Source organism: Chlorocebus sabaeus, chromosome 8 (assembly GCF_047675955.1).
Source record: "Chlorocebus sabaeus isolate Y175 chromosome 8, mChlSab1.0.hap1, whole genome shotgun sequence".
NCBI lineage: Eukaryota > Metazoa > Chordata > Mammalia > Primates > Cercopithecidae > Chlorocebus > Chlorocebus sabaeus.
This window is the reverse complement of record NC_132911.1, coordinates 148863930-148879386: the sequence shown is the minus strand read 5'-3', so window position 1 is coordinate 148879386 and position 15457 is coordinate 148863930.

The following is a 15457-nucleotide window of genomic DNA, read 5'->3' as shown; positions in this document are numbered from 1 at the left end:
CTGGTACCAAAACAGATATATAGACCAATGGAACAGAACAGATGCCCCAGAAAAAAACACACATCTACAAACATCTGATCTTTGACAACTCTGACAAAAACAAGCAATAGGGAAAGGATTCCCTATTTAATAAATGGTTCTAGGAAAACTGGCTATCTATATTCGAAAACAAAAACTGGACCCCTTGCTTACATCTTATACAAAAATTAACTCAAGATGGATTAAAGACTTAAACTTAAAACCTAAAACCTTAAAAACCCTAGAAGAAAACCTAGGCAATATCATTCAGGACAAAGGCCTGGGCAAAGACTTTATGGCTAAAACACCAAAAGCAATTACAACAAAAGCCAGAATTGACAAATGAGATCTAATTAAACTAAAGAGCTTCTGCATAGCAAAAGAAACTATCATCAGAGTGAACAGGCAACCTACAGAACGGGAGAGAATTTTTGCCATCTATCCTTCTGACAAAGACCTAATACGCAGAATCTACAAGGAACTTAAACAAATTTACAAGGGAAAAAAAAAAACAACCCCATCAAAAAGTGGGCAAAAAGAAGACATTTATGCAGCCAACACATATATGAAAAAGAGTTCATCATCACTGGTCATTAGAAAAATGCAAATCAACACCACAATGAGATGCCATCTCATGCCAGTTAGAATGGCGATCATTAAAAAGTCAGGAAACAACAGATGCTAAAGAGGATCTGGGGAAATAGGAACGCTTTTACACTGTTGGTGGGAGTGTAAATTAATTCAACCATTATGTGAGATAGTGTGGTGATTCCTCAAGGATCTAGAACTAGAAATACCTTTTGACCTAGCAATCCCATTACTGAGTATATACCCAAAGGATTATAAATTATTCTACTATAAAGACACATGAACATGTATGTTTACTGCAGCACTATTTACAATAACAAAGACTTGGAACCAACCAAAATGTCCATCAATGATAGACTGAATAAAGAAAACATGGCAGCCATAAAAAGGAATGAATTAATGTCCTTTGCAGGGATATGGATGAAGTTGGAAACCATCATCTTCAGCAAACTAACACAGGAACCAAACACTGCATGTTCTCACTCATAAGTGGGAGTTGAACAATGAGAACACATGGACACAGGGAGGGGAACATCACACACCGGGGCCTTTCGGGGGATGGAGGAGGAAAGGGAAGGGAGAGCATTAGGGCAAATATCTAATGGATGCTGGGCTTAAAACCTAGATGATGGGTTGCTAGGTGCAGCAAACCACCATGGCACATGTATACCTATGTAACAAACCTGCATGTTCAGCACATGTATCCCAGAACTTAAAGTAAAATTTTTTTTAAAAAACAGTTTTTTAAATTACTCCAAGTAAAAAGAGACAGACTCCCTCCCAAGATATTGTCTGACTCAATTTACAATAAAACTCTAGAAAATGCAAACTAGTTTCACTTAAAAAGCAGCTTTAAGCGTACAATTATCTCAAAATGAAAAGTTTAATGAAAAACATGATTCATCTGAGTCTCAGTTCATTATATTGGCAGCTGAAATCAGGAAATGTGAAACAGTTTCAGAGATTCAACTAGTGTTAGCACACATCAAATAGTAATGAAACAAGGCTTTTAAAAAATCCCTCACTTCCAATATTAGAACAATTATCTTTAATCATAACTGAAGGATGTCATTCACTATACCTCCCAAAGTAAATAAGGACAAATATTATGAACAAGAAACAGTAAGTGAAAAAGTTAATACTACATAATAATGGTAGCCAAAATGGAATCAATGAGTGCCAATATAATGAACCTCTCCCCTCAAAAATTCCAACCACCATGTTGCTTTTCATTACAAAAAGGTGAATAAAACAAATCAAAGCAGCTATAGACAGGAACACAGGTCCTGGTGTCTGTTACTGAGACCCAGGATAGTGCCAGGGTCAAATCTCTGTAGAAACAAGCTATTGGAGGCTCTAAGGACCCTGCCTCCTGGGGCCTTCCTCTGAGTTTTCCCCTTAGGGTAGTGGGTAGGGAGCTGTGTCATAGGTCCCAAATCAGAAGTTAGGCCAGAGGGGGGTATCAGCAAGATGGCAGAACAGGAAGTCCCATGCTTCACTTCCTCCCCAACAGAAAGTTCAACTAGAAACCATCCACAGACAAGAACACCTCTGTGAAACTCCAAAACTTGGGAGCGAGCCTGAGACACCCATGTGGACCATAGGGCCAAATAAAAACCACATTAGAAGGGTAAGAGGTATGGTCTCGCTTTGACCACTTTGCTCCTTCCCCTCCCCCAAGTCCACACAGCACCACACAGAGAAGATTCATTTTGATGCGTAATTTCTACAGTGAGAAGAAGGCCAGAGGTGGACATCCAGCTTCCCTAGCATTCTAAAATGCTTCCCAGGAAGCCTACCACTGTGGCCCTTCCTCATGGGGAACATTGAAAGTATAGGCAAGACTAGACTGTCTTGGGTCAGGTGGAAACAAAGAAGTGAAGCAGAGGTCACAGTGATGATAACATGGATTGTTGGGATAGCTCTGTGTTCCTGCCAGTGGTGGTGCCCAGTCAGAAGTGCCAGCCAATGGCAGGATCCACCCACAAACCTCAGCTAGTTTCTCCCAGAAGTTGTTCAAACTGGCTTGAGTACCTAGATGGCCAGCCTCCATGACCAGCCTCACAGCCCATGCCAAGGCCATACTCGGGCATGAAAATTCCCACCACAGTGCGTTTAGGCAAAGCACAAGGGCCACATGTACTTGACATGAGAGGCCAAACAGACACTTGACCCAGATACAAAGCCCACCCAAGGCTCTGCCCAAGCAGGGAGATAGCCTGCCAGCACATATTTTTGCAGAGCACAGGGGCTGGACCTGCCCAACACAGGAGACCACATAGCAGTCTGAACCAACCCCAGAGTTCACCCCAAAGCTGGAGAGCAAGCCCGTATCATCCATTTTTACCGAGCACAGCCTCTAGTCTAGTTCATCCTGAGCAACATTCTGCCTCGCTTTTGGGTCCATCCTGCAGTCCTGTCCAACTGCAGAACTCAAATAGCAAAACTGCTTGGCCAGGGAATATATGCTGTGACCTGGCCTCATTAGTGGTAACTGCAGTGCCCAGTCAGCAGTTCCACATAATTGCAGAGCCCAGCCAGCAGCCCCACTCGACCTCAGAGAAAAAGCATCAGCCCACCCAGACAGAGAACTCAACAGCAAGCTCTGCCTGCCTGTGGTCACTACCAGTTGGCCCATCTAGAATCACAGGCTAAACTAAATAGTGAAGGTTAATTCCTGTGAATGAATAGAAACAATTTTTAAGAAACCAAATATAAATCCTAGAGATTAAGAATACAATGATTGAACTAAAAAAAAGTCACAGAAAACTTCAACAGCAGGCTCAATCAGGGCAAATAAAGAACTGATGAGCTCAAAGACAGAAATTTTTAAAATTATCCAGTCGGAAGAGCAAAAAGAAAAAGCATAAAAATGAAGAAAGACTACAAGAGTTACGTAACACCATCAAGAGAACTAATTTTTGCAAAATAGGAGTGTACCACCAGCACACTCACCAGCCAGGTGTTGCTTCCAAGAGATTCCAATCACAGGCAGCTTGGCCCCTGCACTTACTGGTGAGGCACACAACTCCCAGGTGATCCCCATTCAGATCTGGCAGGCCAGCTGCACAAACTTCTGCAGCCTAGACCACTACAGCTGAAAAACTGCAGACAGACTACTGTGTCCATTCAAAACCAAAGCCCATGAACCCTACCCAAATGACACTCTAAGATGTATCTGCAGGCGAAACTTTCCCTGCAAAAGCCACTCTATAATATCAGAGGAGGCAACCATTGCACCAGATCCACAGGTATTAATGCAGCGACACAAGAAACATGAAAAAGGAAACATGAAGTCAATGAAAGAGGACAATAATTCTCCAGTAACTGACCCCAAAGAAATGGAAAGTTATGAATTGCCTGAAAAGGAATTCAAAATAATGATCTTAAGAAATGCAGTGAGAAGCAACAGAATACAGACAGACAACAAAATGAAAAAATAAGCTATGACCTGAATAGTAAATTCAACAGAGATAGAAATCATAAAGAACCAAATAGAAATCTTGGAACTGAAGAATTCAATGACCAAAAACATGCAACTGAGAGCTTCACAACAGGCTATATCAAACAGAAGAAAGAATTTATAAACTCAAAGACAGGTCTTTTGAAGTAACCTAGTCAGAGGAATGAAAGAGGAAAAAAACGAAAAAGAACAAAGAAAGCCTACAGGACTTAAATGACTATTAAGCAAAGAAACTTTTGCATTATGAGAGTTCTAGAGGAAGAAGAGATGGTGAAAGGCACAGAAAGCTTATTTAACAAAATAATAGCTGAAATCTGCCCAAGCCTTGGAAGAGATATGAACGACTAGATCCATAAATCTTAAAGGACCCTTTATAGATTCAATCTAAATGGTCATCTTTGAGGTATATTATATTCAAACTGTCAGAAATCAACAACAAAGAGAGTTCTAAAATCAGCAAGAGAAAAGTAACAAATTACACACAAGGAAAGCTATAATAGATTGTTAGCGCATTTCTTAGCAGAAATATTGCAGAATAGGAGGGAAAGGGATGATTTATTCCAAGTGCTAAAAGAAAAATGTTAGCTAAGAATAATAGACCCAGCAGAGATACACCTCAGAAAGAAAGTATTTCCCAGATAAGCAAAAGCAGAGAGAATTCATCACCACAAGACTGGCCTTACAAGAAACATTTAAGAAAGTGTTTCATCGGCCTGGCACAGTGGCTCACGCCTGTAATCCCAGCACTCTGGGAGGGCAAGGCAGGCGGATCACGAGGTCGAGACCATCCTGACTAACACGGTGAAACCCCATCTCTACTAAAAATACAAAAAATTAGCCGGGCGAGGTGGCGGGCGCCTGTAGTCCCAGCTACTCGGGAGGCTGAGGCAGGAGAATGGCATGAACCCAGGAGGCGGAGCTTGCAGTGAGCTGAGATCGTGCCACTGCACTCCAGCCTGGGCAACAGAGCGAGACTCCATCTCAAAAATAAAAAATACAAATAAAGTGCTTCACCTGGAAGTGAACGGACAATAACTACTGACATGAAAACATACGAAGGTATTATCCTCACTGGTAGACATAAATTAATAATTAAATGCAGAATACTACATTACTGAAATGGAGGTATATAATCTTTCAGATCTCCAGTATAAAACGTCAAAACGATCAGTGATAACTATAAGTTGTTAAGGGACACACAGTATAGAAAGATCTAAATTGAAGCAACAAGATTATCAATTGTGAGAGAGGAAAAGTCTAGAGTATTCGTTTGTCACAAAAGTTAAGTTGGTATCAGTTTAAAAGTTTAAGTTTTTATATAAATCCCAGAGTAACCACAAAGAAAAAATTACAAAAGATACACAAATGAAAAGTAAAAGGAATCAAAGCTTATCACTAGAGAAAACCAACAAATCACAAATGGAACTAATAAAAAGAAACAAAGGATCTATAAAACAACCAGAAATTAACAAAATGACTGGGATAAGTTCTTACCTTTCAGTAATAACCTTGAATATAAATGGATTAAATGCTTCAATTAAAAGACACAGAGTGGCTGAAGGGAATTTTTTTTTTTTTTTTGAAGATCCAACTATATGCTGCCCACAAAAAACTCACATCACCTGTAAGGACACATATAAATGAAAAATGAAGGAATGGAAAATAATATTCCACCTAAGTGGGAAACAAGAATTGGAGTAGCTAAGTTCAGGTAAGATAAGTTAGACTTTTGTAAAAAGAGACAAAGTCATTATATAAAAATAAAGAGGTCAATTCAACAAGATATAACAATAATAAATACATGTATACCCAACATTGAAGCAAATATATAAACGATTATTAGATTTAAAAAGAGATGGCAATAAAATAATACGGCACCACAATACAATAATAGTGAAACGGGAAAAGTTCCCTTGTCCCCAAAGCAGGGCTTGCGGCTCACTCCTTCGGTGCCCCGCTGTTCACATCTCTGGGGGCGCATACAGACGGGCAGGCTGTGGGGCTCCGAGCCCAGGCAGGGTCTAGGGGTCAGTGTTCACCGCTCCGGAAGCCGCAGCGGACGTGTGTTACAGGGTGTTCTTTTAGTTTTGCAGTCTATATAGGCGGCTTGTGTTAACCAGCTCAACATGGAGTGGGAAGGTTTTCCCCTGGAGTCAGGCCGCTCAGCATCCTGGGCTCGTCTCCAACTGCCCCGCAAAACTCTGCATCGTGGTGCTTTGCCTGGTCGTCGGCCTTAGGTGCCAGCTTCTCCAGACGTCCAGCCCGCCTGTGTGTCTGCTCGCCAGGGCTGGGAGGTTTTTATAGGCACAGGATGGGGGCGTGGCCGGCCAGGGTGGTCTTGGGAAATGCAACGTTTGGGCGGGAAAGGCCTGTCCACACCTCGATCCCTGGGGGTGGAGCCCTAGCCACGCCCTCCTCTTCCGGTGCTTCCCTTCCCCTTCCCTATCATTTAAAGGGACCACGCTCTTCCCTTCCCAGCACTTCCCGTCAGTCTCAATAGCGGGAGACTTCAGCCTCACGCCCTTAGCAATGACCAGATCATCAGACAGGATATAAACAAAGAAACATCAGATCTAAACCACACGCTAGACTAAATGAACCTATCAGACATTTACAGAACATGCTGCTCAAGGCCGGCGCGGTGGTGCACGCCTATAATCCCAGCACTTTGGGAGGCTGAGGCAGGCGGATCACAGAGCCCAGGAGTTAGAGACCACCCTGGCCAACATGGCGAAACCCCGTCTCTACTAAAAATACAAAAATCTGCTGGGCGTGGTGGTGACTCCTGTAATCTCAGTTACTCGGGTGGCTGAGGCACGAGAATCGCTTGAACTTGAAAGGTGGAGGTTGCAGCGAGCCGAGATCGCACCACTGCACTCCACCCTGGACTACAAAGCAAGATTCTGTCTCAAAAACAAGCAAACAAACATGACAAAATCTGCAGAATACACGTCTGTCTCAATAGCACATGGAACAGTTTCCTGCACAGATCATGTTAGGTCACAAAACAAAGCTTTAACAAATTTAAGATCTAAATCATTTCAAGTATATTTTCTAACCACGATGGTATAAAACTAGAAGGAAATTTGTAAACTTTATAAATACATGGAAATTAAACAGCATGCTCCTCAACAACCAATGGATCAATTAAAAAATTAAAAGAGCAAATTTAAACTGTCTTAAAACAGGTAAAATTGAAAACACAACATACCAAAACCTCTGAGATGCAGTTCTAAGCAGTTCTAAGAGGGAAATTTACAGCAGCAAACATGTATATTAGCCATGTGTGGTGGCTCACGCCTATAATTGTAGCAGTTTGGGAGACAGAGGCAGATGGATCACCTGGGGCCAGGAGTCTGAGACCAGCACAGCCAACATGGCAAAACCCTATCTCTACTAAAAGTACAAAAATTAGCTGGGCATGGTGGCACACGCCTGTAATCCCAGCTATTTGGAAGGCTGAGACAGGAGAATCCTGGAAGGCAGAGGTTGCAGTGAGCCGAGATCCCGCCACTGCACTCCAGCCTGGACAACAGAGGGAGACTGACTCAAACAAACAAACAAACAAAAAACCTACATTAAAAAAAGAAGAAAGACCACAAATAAACAACCTAATATGCACCCTAAGGAACTAGAAAAATACAAAAAACTAAATCCAAAATTAGCAGCAGAAAAGAAATAATTGCTATTAGAGCAGAAATAAGTAAAATAGAGACTAAAAATACAAAAGGCCAATGAAACAAAGGCTTAGTTTTTTTGAAGACATAAACAAAATCAACATACCTTTAGCAAGACAAACTATAAAAAAAAGAGAGAAGACTAAAATAAATAAAATCAGGGATGAAAAAGGAGACATTACAATTGATACCACAGAAATACAAAGAATCATGAGAGACTGTTATAAAAAATTGTATGCTAAAAATTGAATAACCTAGAAAAAATGGATAAATTCCTGAACACACAACCATCCAAGACAGAATAATGAAAAAATAGAAAATCTGAGTAGGCCAATAATGAGTGAGGAAATTGAATCAGTAATAAAAAAAAATCTTCCATCCAAAAAAAAAAAGGCCCAAGACTAATGGCTTCATGGGAGAAATGTCTTTTTTTCACAGAAATAGAAAAAATATCCTAAAATGTATATGGAATCACAAAAGACAAAATCCAAGGCAATCTTGAGCAAATAGAACCAAGCTGAAGGCATCCCAATAATTGATTTCAAACTATATTACAAAATGATGGTAATTCACCATGGTCCTGGCATAAAAATAGACATGTAGACCAATGGAACAGAAGAGAGCCCAGAAATAAATCCACAATTTTATAGTCAATTTATTTTGGACAAAGGTGCCAAGAACACATAATTTTTAAAAAAAACTAGTCCCTTTAATAAAGGCTATTAGGATATCTGAATATCCATATGCAAAAAAAAAAATTTAGACCCCTGTCTCACATCATATATCAAAATTAACTCCAAATGGGTTAAAGACTTAATTATAAGATCTGAACCTATAAAACTATTAGAAGAAAACATAGGGGAAAACTCCACAACATTGGATATGACCTCAAAAGTACAGGATAACCCAATTTAAAAGTGGGAAAAGGACTTGAATCAATGTTTCTCAAAAGAAGACATACAAAAGGCCAAGAACGTGAAAAAATGCTAAACCTCGCTAATCATCAGATAAATGCAAATTAAGACAACAATGAGATATCACTTTATAGCTGTTTGAATGGTTATTTTCAAAGAGATGTTGGAGAAGATATAAAGTAAATGGAATTTTTCTACACTGTTGGTGGGGATATAAATTACTATAGCTATTATTAAAAACACTATAGAAATTCCTCAAAAAACTAAAAATAGGATTATCGTATGATCCAGCAATCAAGGAAATCGGTATGTTGAGGAGATATCTGTATCTGCGTTTATTGCAGTATTATTCACAATAACCAAAATATAGAATCAACCCAAGTGTCCATCAACAGATAAATTGATCAAGAAAATGTGGCATGTATGTATTATATATATAATATATAAGATGTATTTTATATGTAATATATATTATATATATAATGGAACATTATTCAGCCATAAGAAGGAAATTCTATCATTTGAAACAATTGGATGAACCTGGAATAAAATTGTGCTACATGAAATAAGCCAGGCACAAGGAGGACAAACATTGCATGGCCTCATTCACATGTGGAATCTAAAACAGTTTAACTCATAGAAGCAGAAGGTAGAAAATAGCAGTTACTAGGGACTGGGTGGGGGATGATGGGGGAGATGTGAGTCTAATAATACAAAATTTCAGTTAGATAGAAGGAGTATGTTCAAGGGGTCTATTGTACATAATGGTATTTGTAGTTAATAATATATTGTATATTTGAAAATTGCTAAAAGAGGAGTTTTTAAGTGTTCCCATCATGAAAAAGCAAGTATTTGAGATGATGGATATATTAATTAGCTTGATTTAATCATCCCATATTGTCTATGTGTATACCTATGCAATATATATACAATGATTATATGCATATGGTATATATTACGACCTCACTTTGTATTCCATAAATATAGAAAATTATAATGCCAATCTACAATAAAAATAAACTGAAAAAATAAAATATGATAACACAGAGTGTGGAATAATAGACATTGGAGACTCAGAAGGGTGCGCAGATGGGAGGGGGACGATGGATGAGAAATTCCTTCATGGATATGGTATACACTATTTGGGTGATGGCTACACTAAAAGCCTACACTTCACTGTGCAATATATCCATGTATCAAAACTGCACTTGCACCCCTAAGTTTATATAAATAAATTCTTTTAGTTGCAACAATTTTTCCAGAAGGAGTGAGGCCCACTTATTGTCCCTGGGGAAGGATGGAGGGCCCTGAGGAGCCTCAAGGAGAGGAAGCAGGGTGGGTTGTAGAGGCTGGGCTGAGTCCCGGGACCAGAGGGAGCAGAGAGTCTAGGAGCATGCGGTGAGTGGCAGAGGTGATGGCCGGCTCCCTGAGTGCCCTGCAGGGAGTAGTAAATATGAGTCCAAGAACTGGCAGGTGATAGTCATGAAGGACATGAGTGTAGGCTGGGCCAGGCAGGGGCATTGTGTGGGAACAAAATGGTCAGCTCAGGGAATGCTGCTGAAGGAGGCATCAGAAGCTTAGCTCCTGAGAGGAAAGGAGAAAAAAGTCAGGGAGGGTCCTGACCAGGGAAGGGGCTGGCTACACACACACACACACACACACACACACACACACACACACAGGTATTTGTGTGTTTGTGACATACGGGGCGGGGGTGGTTTGTGGTCTCTTCTGTGGTTTAATCTCTCTTAATACAGCCAACAAAAAGTCAGCTGAGTTACTCACACCTAAAACCTGACTTGATATCCTACATTGGCCAGGACTAAGAAGTCCCTTTGAGTTACTGGAAACTTATTCTTATGAAAGTAATGCAGGCTCACATTTCAAGAGTAAAATTTGACAAAAAGCACTGTAATAAAAAGCAACAATCTCCTAACCGTGTCCCTTCTGCATCTTTTCCCTATCCTTCCAGGTCTTGTTTCCCAGAGAAATAATTGTACGGCTTCTATTTGGGGTTTTTCAGGTACTTAACTTCCTTATCTTTAAGTTACCTGTTTATATCACCACTACCTGTCGATTGGCTTTCTGCTGTGAGGGGTCAGGGCTGTGAATCATCAACAGGGCTCTCTACCTCCTTACCCGGTCCTTACTTCCTCACTATTTACACTTCCTCACTACTTACACTTCCTCCAGGGTTACAGCTACATTTTTGAACAAATACCTTTCAACTAAGAAAGTTTTACAGAACTTCAGAGATAAACGGAAAAAAATATACTGCTCATTAACAATAGTGGAAATAAAATATTTGAGACATTTCAAGCAAAATGAGCCCGTAACAAAATAAAGTGAGGAGACATGTAACACAAGAAACGGTGGTGAACAAAACCACCAAAAGGAGTGATTATTGCTGTAGCAGCTGCAAGTGCATCTGTGATGCTTAATGCAATTTCTAGGACACAATTCCTACAATAGAAGGTGAAAAGATTCTATGTTAGAGCATCCGAAATTTAACTTCCACATGACTTCAACAAAACCTGGAAGTTTGGGTGGGGAAGAGTAGAAAGGAATGGAAGAGGAGTAAAAGCCTAATCAATATTTTGTCTCATTCAGGAATGACCAGCACTTCTAGACATTAAAGAAAAAATGTAAAAGTCTAGATATAGTTTACAGTCTGGGTGAGGTGGCTCACACCTGCAATCCCAACACTTTGGGAGGCCAAGGAGGGAGCATTGCTTGAGACCAAAAGTTCAAGGCCATCCTGGGCAACATAGTAAGGTCCTGGCTCTACAGAAAAATTTAAAAATTAGCCTAGCATGGTGCATGCCTGTAGTCTCAGCTGCTTGGGAGGCTGAGGTGGGAGGATCGCTTGAGCCCAACTTGAGGCCAGGAAGTTGAGGCTGCAGTGAGTCATGATTGTGCCACTGCACTCCAGCCTGAGTGACAGAGCTAGATCTTGTCTCAAAGTTTATATATACACATATATATATATGTATATATGGTTTATAAACGTTTAAGTGTATATAGAAATAGGTAATAGAATGTTCAAACCACTAGAGGGGACACAAAGAAAGAAAACTGCACCACCCAGTCGCAGAAGCAAATATAAAACAGAAAGCATATTCAATAGGAACATAAAACAAGAGAATAAAACTAAGTCAAAGCAAATTATTAACTGCTATAAATGTGACAAATTTAATTTCCCTTAAAAAATGGAGATTTTAACTTGAGGCAGAAAAGAAAGGTGACACTTCTTATAATAGTTCTTAATAACAACGAAAGCAGCAAACACTTATTACTTGTAATCCAGATACTGTTTTAAATGCTTTATTTATAGCAAGTTTTTTTTGCTTGTTATTGTTTTTGTTTTTGTTTTTGTTTTTTTTAGACAGGTTCTGGCTTTGTCACCCAGGATGGCGTGCAGTGGCACGATCTTAGCTCACTGCAACCTCCACCTCTGAGACTCAGGCCATCTTCCCACCTCAGCCTCCAAAGTAGCTGGGACTATAGGTATGCACCACCATGCCTGGCTAATTTTTTAAAATTTTTTGTAGAGACAGGGTTTCACCATGTTGCCCAGGCTGGTCTCGATCTCCTGGTCTCCTGCCTTGGCCTCCCACAGTGCCGGGATTACGGGTGTGAGCCACCACACCCGGCCTAGCAACTTATTTTTAGTAACTTATTTACAGATAAAATAAAACAAGACCACAGAAAAAGTTTGTAAACAAAGGAATGGGCAAAGACAGTCTAGCAGGAAAGCAAAAAGGAAGTTGAAATTACAATAGTAATATCACCTAAAAAATAATACCAGAAAAAAATTTAAACATAGCATAGATGTTTGACACTGGTAAAAGATACAGACCACTTAGAAAGTGAAATACCCAGGCCAGGTGTGGTGGCTCACACCTGTAGTCCCAGCACCTTGGGAGGCTGAGGCGGGCGGATCACTTGAGGTCAGGAGTTCAAGACCAGCCTGGCCAACATAGTGAAACCCCATCTCTACTAAAATTACAAAAATTAGCTGGGTGTGGTGGTGCACGTCTGTAGTCGCATCTACTCAGGAGGCTGAGGCAGGAGAATCGCTTGAACCCAGGAGATGGAGGTTGCAGTGAGCTGAGATCACACCACTGCACTCCAGCCTGGGTGACGGAGCGAGACTCCATCTAAAAAAAAAAAAGACAGCGAAATACCCACATAATACATTGCAGCAAAGAACAAATATCAAAGCTTGGGGGTCAGAGGGCCAGGACCTTGGGGAGGCCAGGCTGTTTGGGAGTAGAGGGTGTGTGTGGCTCCTGCAGCTCTCACATTCTCAGGAGCCAAAGATGAGCACCTGTGGCCCGCAGGGAGCCAGTGGGCTGCTCCTCTTCCAGCGCCTGTGCATGTCTCCATCTCTGTGACAAAGCACAATGGTGGGCACTGTGCCCGCTGACAGGCACCGAAAAGCCAATGTGAGCTCGCTGGAGAACCGCCAAGGAGAACATGTGCTAAGGAAGCTCAAGGGCCGTGTGTGGGCTGCCGGGGGAGGTGGATGGGGAACCGTCAGAAAAGGAGGAATTCACTCCTTGCGAGGCTGGCATGACTTTCATTCTGTCTCCTCTGGTAGCCCACGCCAGGCGTGAGAACAGCCTTTGCCCTGGGGATGAGGGTTCTCCCACTAGCCCTCCAGGATTCCCTCAGACGACCTCATGGCGAGGCTATGCAATGGGGCATGTTCTCCACTGTCCGAGTGATGGCTCCATACTGGCCTGGCTAGCCCCTGGCCTTTTCCTAGCCCACGCGTGCTAATTACCCCCCTCCACGTGGTGGCCGCTGCCTTCACACCAGCTGCAGCAGGGAGGCCTGGCTGGGGCCACACACTTCCGAGCGGGGCGGGCGCTCCCCGGGTGCCGCTGTAGCCACCCAAACTGTGACTGCAGACCCAGGCCGCCTGCTCTACAGATCAGGCAGGATCCCCACCCTCCTGTGTGGGCTACAGCCGCCCAAACTGCAGCTGTGGGTCCGAGCCTCCCTGAGCTCTTGGGTGGGAGCGGAGGACAGGCGGGATCTGCCCTTCCGCGTGCAGCTGCAGCCGCCCGACCCACAGCTGCAGACCTCGTCCGTCTGCTCCACGGAGGAGGCAGGAGCCAGGACAAGCAGGAGACCTGCCCTTCAAAACTGACGGGGCAGGAGCTCCCCGGGTGCGGCTTCGGCCATGCTCCCAGGAGCAGGACCCCAGCATCTGCGCAACCTGCACCTCCAGGGCCTGGGAAGAACCCACCCCCCCAACCCCCATCCCTGCAGGCTCCGGGGTTCTGGTCCTCACTGCCTGGGCTCTCTCTGCTCCCAATCTCGGAGCGGGGTTGGCCAGGGACCATGAATGGCAGTGGGAGGCAGACAGAGTCCCTGGAGGGAGAAGGCAGGTCCCCAGTAAGGCCAGGGAGGGTCTGAAGGTCGGGCCGCCAGTCCCTGGGGCCGGAGTGGGGACTTGTGGTGTCTCCCTCTGGCTGCCCATGGACCAGTCCGCATGCACTTCCTCCCCTCAGAGGTGCATAAAAGCGCCAGGCTCAGCCAGAGCAGGGCAGAGGATGGAGAAACAACAGGACGACCAGCTGCAGAGAGGAGCTACCCTCTCTGCTGAGAGCTTCAGAGACCTGCAGAGCCATTCCGAACAACCTGCCTGTGGAGAGGAGCCGCTCTCTCCAGGGGCTTCCGTCTGCTGACAGCAGTAGGTGGCAGGAGGACCAGCGGGCAGAGAGGAGCTGCCCTCTCCAGGGCCTTCTCTGCTGACAGCTGAACACTCAATGGGAGGGGAGGACTTACCTACATTGAGGAGCTCACTGCAGGTCACCTCTGAGCTGTTCCAACGTTCAATAAAGCTCCTCTACATCTTCTTCACCTTTACTTCTCTGTGTACCTCATGACTTCATTCTTCCTGGAGGCAGGACGAGAACTCAGGTGCCACAGAGGTTTCCAGGAAGAAAATTGACACCCCAAAGGTCCCACACAAGGACAGATGAGGGTCCGTTCTTTCCAGTGACACCTGTAGCCTGCCAGGGGTTCAGCACCCACCTTCCTTTTGGATCTGAGCCTTTATGCATTTACTGGGTCTTGGAATGGGAGGTGCGGCTGGAAGGGCGCAGCTGCTGTCTACATCTTTCCTGCCGCATGATGCACCTGATATGCAGGCGGTGGCAGGTGGTGTCCCCTCCTGCATCCCACCAGGGCTGTGTCTGGGAGTCACAGAAGCGGACTCTGCCCATTTCTCTCTCTTTGCATTTCTGCTGTGACAATCTCACCTTTCCCCAGGCAGCATGGAGGAACCCAACCTAAGGGCAATGGAAAGCTTAGGCCATGTCCTCGCTTTTGAGCAGCCCCTCTCTACAAGTGCAATTTCCCTTCTCTTTCACTCCCCTGTGTGGCATGCAAGGGCCTCTGCGATGTGGTCCCATCCATTTCTGTTCAGCCTTCCCTTCCACTAGTGAGCCACACACTGGCCTGGCTAGCCCCTAGCCTTTTCCTACCTCCCACGTGCTAATCACCTCCCTCCACGAAGAATGTCTGTCCTCCCAGGCTGCCCCGCTGCTTCCCCGAACCTACTGTTTATATAGCATCCATTTTCAGTATACCTTGTCCCTGAGCCCTCCTCTGTCTCCCCAGGCGTGGGGAACTGCACCCACTGTTTGAGCTCATTGTTCAGCCCCTTTGCTGTCCTAGGGACATCTTTCCACATTAATAAGCCTGGGTGCCCAGTCTTGCCAGCCTGTCTGAGCACGGACAGTCACCTCCAGGTCGATGACTGTAGCTCACTGGCTCCTGTC